This window comes from Chiloscyllium punctatum, chromosome 31 (genome assembly GCF_047496795.1).
Source record: "Chiloscyllium punctatum isolate Juve2018m chromosome 31, sChiPun1.3, whole genome shotgun sequence".
Classification (NCBI taxonomy): domain Eukaryota; kingdom Metazoa; phylum Chordata; class Chondrichthyes; order Orectolobiformes; family Hemiscylliidae; genus Chiloscyllium; species Chiloscyllium punctatum.
Genome location: NC_092769.1, coordinates 68,416,228 through 68,423,455, shown reverse-complemented (window position 1 = coordinate 68,423,455; position 7,228 = coordinate 68,416,228). Strand labels below are relative to the sequence as shown.

At 66.0% G+C, this 7,228-nt stretch overlaps 1 pseudogene; it reads left to right on the top strand.

Moving 5' to 3' along the window:
- The first annotated feature begins 2,007 nt into the window (after positions 1-2,007).
- LOC140457177 (maestro heat-like repeat-containing protein family member 1 pseudogene) lies at positions 2,008-6,939 on the top strand (annotated as a pseudogene).
- The last annotated feature ends 289 nt before the right edge of the window (positions 6,940-7,228 follow it).

The window sequence follows — 7,228 nt, the reverse complement described above, 5'->3', positions numbered from 1 at the left end:
TTATGTGTGTGTGTGAGGGAGGGAGGGTGTGTGTGAGTTAGATGAGTGTGATTATGTATGTGTGTGAGGGAAGGAGGGTGTGTGTGAGTTAGAGTGAGAGTGATTATGTATGTGTGTGAGGGAGGGTGTGTGTGAGTTAGATGAGTGTGATTATGTATGTGTGTGAGGGAAGGAGGGTGTGTGTGAGTTAGAGTGAGTGTGATTATGTATGTGTGTGAGGGAAGGAGGGTGTGTGTGAGTTAGAGTGAGTGTGATTATGTATGTGTGTGAGGGAGGGTGTGTGTGAGTTAGATGAGTGTGATTATGTATGTGTGTGAGGGAAGGAGGGTGTGTGTGAGTTAGAGTGAGTGTGATTATGTATGTGTGTGAGGGAGGGTGTGTGTGAGTTAGAGTGAGTGTGATTATGTATGTGTGTGAGGGAGGGTGTGTGTGAGTTAGCGTGAGTGTGATTATGTATGTGTGTGAGGGAGGGTGTGTGTGAGTTAGAGTGAGAGTGATTATGTATGTGTGTGAGGGAGGGTGTGTGTGAGTTAGAGTGAGTGTGATTATGTGGGTGTCTGTGTGGGTGGGTATCTGTGTGTGGGTGTGTATGAATTTGTTCATGTGTGCATGTGTGTGTGTGTGTGTGTGTGTGTATGGCAGTGTGTACGTGTGCCTGTGTATGTGTGAGTGTTGAAAAAGAATGTGTCCGTGTATATGAGTGTGTGTGTTTGTATCCCTGTGTTTGTGCAAGACTTTGTGTCTGTGTGTGAGCATCTGAGAGAGTGTGTGCATCTGTGTGTGTGAGAGAAAGTGTGTCAGTGTGTTCGTGAGTGACTATGAACGTCAGCAAGAGTGTGTTTCACTTCACAGGAAGTTGGTCGCCCTCTCCTTTGGGACAGTGTCTTGGGGGAAGTTGATCGGCGGCCATTTTAATCGCCTGCTAACCTCACAGGTGCCAGCCATGACATCACACTGAGGTGCATGGTCACACAGGAGGATGTGAGGTGGGGGTAGGGTTTGATGAGGGATGAGGTGGCAGGGTGGGGGCAGGGCGAGGGTTTGAGGCAGGAAATGGAGCAGCGGGGGATGGGCGAGATACCTCTGATCCAGAAATATTAAGTGTCGGAGTACAGAGTGATGGACAACAAGTGACCAGAGGCCGGGCGTGGGTGGGGAAGTTGGGGGGGGGGGGGGGCGCCCAAGACAGACAAAGAGGGGTGGGTGAAATCCGTCAGGGCCCCCCCTCTCGCGGTGCAGCCACCTCGGAGGGGGCAGCCGTGCAAGGGGGGGGGGGTTCAGGAAGCAGACAGCGACGAACCACACCCGGGAGAGATTTCTGCAGGTGGGAGACCCTCCCAAGACTGAGGCCTACGAGTGAGGAGATTATACCCATCGCAAGGGCAAGACCCAAAGACCCAAGGTCGGAAAGGAGAGGCGGTGGGGGCTAAAGCCCATCAAGAGACCTCAAGATCAACTATCTGTCAGTAGCACAGTTCCAACCAAACCAAAGACAGGGAGGTGAGGGGAGAAAAGAAGACCAGGGTGATTTTTGGGGGACAGGAGGCTGAGCGGGACAAAAAAAGAGAGAAAATACAGAATAGGAGACACATCGACGGCTAACAGGACAGCAAGGCCAAGAGCAGGGGGCCAGACACGAAGGAGCGGGCGCACAAATTTCGATGAGGCAGGCGAAGGGGGGCTGAAAGTGAAGCAACAATCAGGAAGACAGCCCGGCTCCAAACTCCCAGAAAGCTCCGCGGGAGAGGATTCCGAAGGAGGAGCTCCCCCCACCCTCACTCCCCCTGCCACTGCACACCCGGCTGGAGCCTGAGGCCTACGAGGCTGGCCCATCGATGAGGCGGAGCCGTGGACCCGACTGAGACTTTCCTGGCGGAGGGCGAAAGGGAGGGGCAGGCAGCGAAGGTGGAGGCCGACGTGGAGGAGGAGGAGGAGGAGGGGGGGTTGGCCGCCAGGGGGGGAGGGGGGGAAGACTACGCCGGCCGGTGGAGGAGAGCGGAGGGCATGATGGCCGCCTGCAGCGTGGAGGGCTCCCTCAAGGCGCTGCGGGACGCGGCCTTTGACAGGGACGAGGCGGTGCGGCGGCAGATCGTGCTGTCCCTCCGGGAGCTGGGGGCGCACCACACCGACCTGCTGCTCACCTCCTGCCTGGACTACCTGAGCAAGCACGGCCAGCTGGAGGAGCAGCACCGGGCCGTCATCCTGCGGGCCATGTGGCTGGTGGCGGAGGAGGCTGGCAGCCGGGTCAGCGAGCTGACCGCCAAGCAGCTGGTGGCCGCAGCCGCCCGGGAGCTGGCGCGGCCCGACGAGGCCCTGAGCGAGGCCTGCAAGGAGGCCTATGGCGACCTTCTGGTGGCTCTGGGAGGCAGCTACACCGAGGAGGTCCTGGACAAGACGCTGAGGAGCTTCAAGGCCGATCGGCTGCCGGACCCCTCCATGGTGCGGGCGGTGGCGCGCCTGGCCCTGGCCGGCAGGGGCAACATGGCGCCCTACATGTCCACCATTTTGGAGGCCCTCGTCCCCATGCTGAGCCAGGCCAAGACCGACAGGATGAGGATGGCCCTGGCTTCTGCCCTGGGCCTGCTCAGCCGCGGCGTCCTCCAGCACCAGGAGGCGCAGGCCCAGAAGAAGGGGGCCTTCTGCCGCGAGATCCACGCGGCCTATGACACGCTGTTCAACGCCTGGCTCCCACTGAAGGAGCCCAGGCTGCGGCTGGAGGTGCTGACCGCCCTGGGGGAGCTGGTGCCGGTCCTGGGCGGTGACAAGCTGCAGGAGGAGCTGCCCCGCCTGCTGCCTGCCGTGGTCTCGCTCTACCGGAAGCAGCAGGAGCCGTACCACGTCAGCCGCCTCCTGCGCCGGGCCCTGGAGGTGGCGCACAGCGCAGACACTCGCGGCCTGGAGGCCCAAGTGGACGGCCTGCTGCACCCGCTCCACCACCAGGTCTGCCAGCCCGCCGACCCCGAGAGCGACCTGGCCCCCGGCAACCGGGAGGAGCTGCTGGCCTGCTTCTCCGTGGTGACCCGGGCCTCACCGGATGCCGTGCTGAAGTTCCTGGTCCACAAGCTGGCCAACAGCGAGCGCAGCCGGCTGGGCACCCTGGCCATCCTCCGGCACCTGGTGGTCGCCGAGCACCGGCTGCTGGAGGGCAGGAAGGCCACCGTGCTGGCCGGCATCAAGGCCCCCCTTCAGGACCCCGCCAGCCGCGTCAAGAGGGCGCTCCTGGACCTGATTGAGGCCCTGGCCGAGCGCGGCTACCTGGAGCTGGAGGGAGGGGCCGCCGCGGTGGAGTTTGCGGTGTGCCAGTGCGGGCTGGCCGAGGCGCGGGCGCCTGCCAAGGCCGGGGAGGTGAGCGACGGTGAGCTGAAGGAGGTGGCGGCGGGCCTGCTGCTCTGGATGGCGGGCCTGGAGAGGCTGACCCCGGTGCTGTGGCCCTCGCTGCTGGAGTACGTGACGCCGGCCCAGCACACGCACGCCCTGCCCGCCGTCTGCCGGGCCCTGGAGCTGGCCGTCACCGGCCGCCGGCGCCCAGGCCTGCAGCTCTTCGAGCTCAACTACGACAAGCGGCCCAGCCTGCCGTCCCCTCAGGCCCTGGTGGCACGCCTCCTGGTGGCCGCCTCCCTGCCCTACGAGGGGCGGCAACGGGGGGAGGCCGCTCTGGGGCTGCTGCTGGCGCTGGGCCCCACCATCCACCCGGCGCTGGAGGGGCTGTGGGCAGCCGAGGTGCCCACCCTGCTGAGGTACCTGGCCGAGCACACCGAGGAGACCGTGGCCCAGCAGCAGTGGGAGAAGAACCTGCTCCTCCTGCTCTTCCGGACGGCGGAGGCGGTGGGCAATGCCCAGTGGACCGGCCGCCTGGCCGAGGAGATGACCAACCAGATCAACGCCTGGCAGGGCGCCCCGTTGGCATACGCCCACGTCTCCCGGGAGAAGCAGTTCCTCTACAAGTGCCTGGGCATCATGCTGCAGCACACCCAGAGCGCCGAGACAATCCACCAGCAGCTCCAGGAGATGCTGCTGAGCGCCCAGCACGGTGAGGCCCTGGAGCGCGAGGGGCTGGCCATCGGCGTCGGCTTCTGCGCCATGACCCACTTCGAGGCCACGCTGGCCCGGCTGGAGGAGTTCGTCCGGCTGGACGCCCTGAGGAAGACGGTCAGCTTCTTCGCCAGCCTGGTGGAGAAGGTGGACGGTGACCTGGAGCGGATGAAGAGCACGCTGATCCTGTGCTACGGCTACGTGGCGCTGTACGCCCCCGAGGAGCTGCTGATGCCGCGGCTGGAGGCCGGCATCCTGCAGCACATCGTTGGCCTGGCGAGCACCAAGGTGCTGGGCATCAGGGTGGAGACCAAGGACCCCACGGTCAAGCTGAGCCTGATCAAGGCGGTCACCCTGGTGGCCAAGGCCGTGCACGCCAACCGGTGGAGGCACTCCTACCCCTTTGCCCGCAAGGCCGAGCTGCTGGCCACCATGCAGGGCCTGATCAAGGCCGAGGCCAGGGCCCCGCTCAAGACGCCCGCCTGCCAGTTGGCGATGACCGCCTGTGCCTGCCTCATCCGACTGGAGCCCCTGGTGAACCGGGCCTACGTGACCGAGCTCATCAAGACCTGCCTGGATAGCGTGCTGGGCCTTCAGCCTCCGGAGAAGGCCGGGGAGGAGGGCTGGGAGCGCGAGGACCTGTACCGCGAGACGGCGGCGGCTCTGCAGGGCCTGCTGAACGAGATCCTGATGCACGTGCTCTCCCCCGACGGGCTGCAGGCCGTTTTCAAGCACGTGGAGGGCTGGGTCATCTCCACCCGGGACCACGAGCGGGAGTGGGCACTGGACATTACCGCCCAGCTGGCCGCCCTCTACCTGGAGAAGATGGTGCCGCGCCCGGAGGTGGAGTTCAGCCACCTGGGCACCATGGTGGGCCGCCTGGTGCCCCGCTGCACCGACCCGGTGCCCAGGGTGCGGCGGCTGGCCGTGGGCAGCATCTACACCCTCTTCTGCGTCCACCTGCGGTACGCCGGGCTGCCGGAGGGCCAGGCCGACGAGCTGGTGGAGCACCTCAAGGCCATCGGCGCCCGGCTGGACCAGGGGGAGAGCCAGGCGCTGCTGCGGGGCTGCTCGGAGCTGGCCAAGGTCGTCGCCAGGCGCCTGCCCCAGGAGCAGGTCAGCACCCTGCTCTTCGTGCTCTTCGAGGGCCTGGACGACCCGCACCCGGCCTGCTCCAGCGCCGCCTCCATCGTCATGAACACCGTGGTGCGCTCGTGCGGCGCGGTGCTGGAGGGCCACGTGGCCGAGATCCTGAAGGCCCTGTACCTCCGGCTGCAGTGGATCGCCGGCGAGCAGGTCAAACTCTCCATGGTGCACTTCATCTGCGTGCTGGCCTCCCAGAACACGGCCGAGGTGGTCTCCTGCCTGCTCTGCACCCCGCTGCCCTTCGACGGGTACACCTGCGAGATCTGGCGGGCACTAGCCGGTGAGGCCACTCTGGCCACCCGCTGCATGGAGTTGCTGCTGGAGGCGCTGGGCAAGCACTTGGCCCCCAGCGAGAGACTGGGAGGCTCCCTGGTGCACAAGAGCGGGGCCGTCTGCTCAGCCCTGGAGCCGCTGGCTATCGTCTGCGCCCTGGGCGAGATGCTCTCCAACCCGGAGTCGGTGGGTCCGGTGCGGGGCCTCTACCCCCAGCTCTTCGCCACCCTGCTGCTCCATCTCAGCTCCAGCGTCGGGGTGGAGTTCCCCCAGGAGCTCTTCCACGCCGGCGACCCCAAGCACTGGAAGCTCTCGCCGTCGCGCTCCAAGCAGAGCACCGTGGACGTCTGCGGCTACTCGGTGGAGACGCTGAAGGCGGCGCTGACGGTGGGCCGCACCGAGGCCGTGGTGCAGGCCATGGAGGGGTCCGGCGGCTGGGCCCTGCTCCGGAGCTCGGAGGGCCACCACGAGGGGGTGGCGCTGCTGGCCCGGGCGGCGGCTCACCACGTCAGGCCCCAGCTGGCCGCCGTCGCCCACCGGCTCTCCGCCGCCCTGCCGGCCGCCCCCAAGCCGCAGCGGGTGACCCTGGCGGCCTTCCTGGGCGAGCTGCTCAGCCTGCCCGCCGCCCGTGAGCTCCAGCTCACCGACATGCTGCTGGCCAGCCTGCTGGGCTGCGCCGAGGACGCCGTGCCCATCGTGCGCCTGCTCTGCTTCCGGGCCCTGGGCAAGGCGGTGGCGGCTGCGGACGGGGAGCCAGGCAAGCTGGGGCTCTACGCCGACCGGCTGGCACGCGCCATGATAGCCGGAGTCAGCGGGGGCGAGGACCCGCGCGACCTGGTCAAGGCGGAGGCCCTGGGCAGCCTGACAGGCCTGCTGGCGCTGCTGGAGGAGGGCCAGGCCCGGGGCCTGTTGGCCGACGTCATCCTGGCCGCCCAGCCCCTCTTCGAGCACGGCAACGAGCAGGTGCGCGGCGGCGCCTTCCGGCTCTTCGGCAGCCTGGCCCGCTTCGGCGAGGGGGAGCTGCGGCCCATCTACGTGGAGCAGGTCCACGCCAGCTTGGTCAGCCTCGTCCTGCACCTGAACGACGGCAGCGGGGAGGTGGAGGAGGCCTGCAAGGGTGCCCTCTGCTCGGCCGGGCCTCTGCTGGGCTCCGACAGCCTGCGCGGGCTCTTCCGCCACGAGCTGGCCGACGGCAAGGAGCTGGACTACTGGGCGTTCCTCGGCTCCCTGGCCAAGGCCGTGGCGGAGGACTTCCCGGCCAAGGTCAGCATCTACCTGGCGGTGGGCGCCACCTTCTTCAAGAGCCTGCTGCCCGAGGTTCGTGGCAACGCAGTGGCCTTCGCTGCCAGCTTGCTTCAGAGGCTGCCCAGGAAGTACCACCAGGCTGCCGCCAACAGCAACGTCTGCGGGGACATCGCGGCCATGCTGCAAGACCCCGTGCCCAGCGTCCGGGTGAAGGTGGCCAAAGCCCTCAGCCTCCTCCACTAGGCCGCCACGTCGCCAGGCAACAGGCCGGGACCCGGGGGTGGGGGGGCGGAGATCCCATCGCGGGCGAAGGCTCGAGTGGCGCTCCCCCGAAAAAGGGAAGGATTAAGGATTTTGACGGAGGGGAGTCACGAGGATTGAGAGTTGGACGAGGAGGCAAGGGGCTGAAGATGAAAGGACAACAGACCGGCCATGACACACAGTGGCTCAACTGAGATGGTTTCAACTCGATGTCCAAGGCCCAGCATGAAGAGGGACTGTGCTTCCCTGTTTGAAGGAGAAGGTGGCAGGG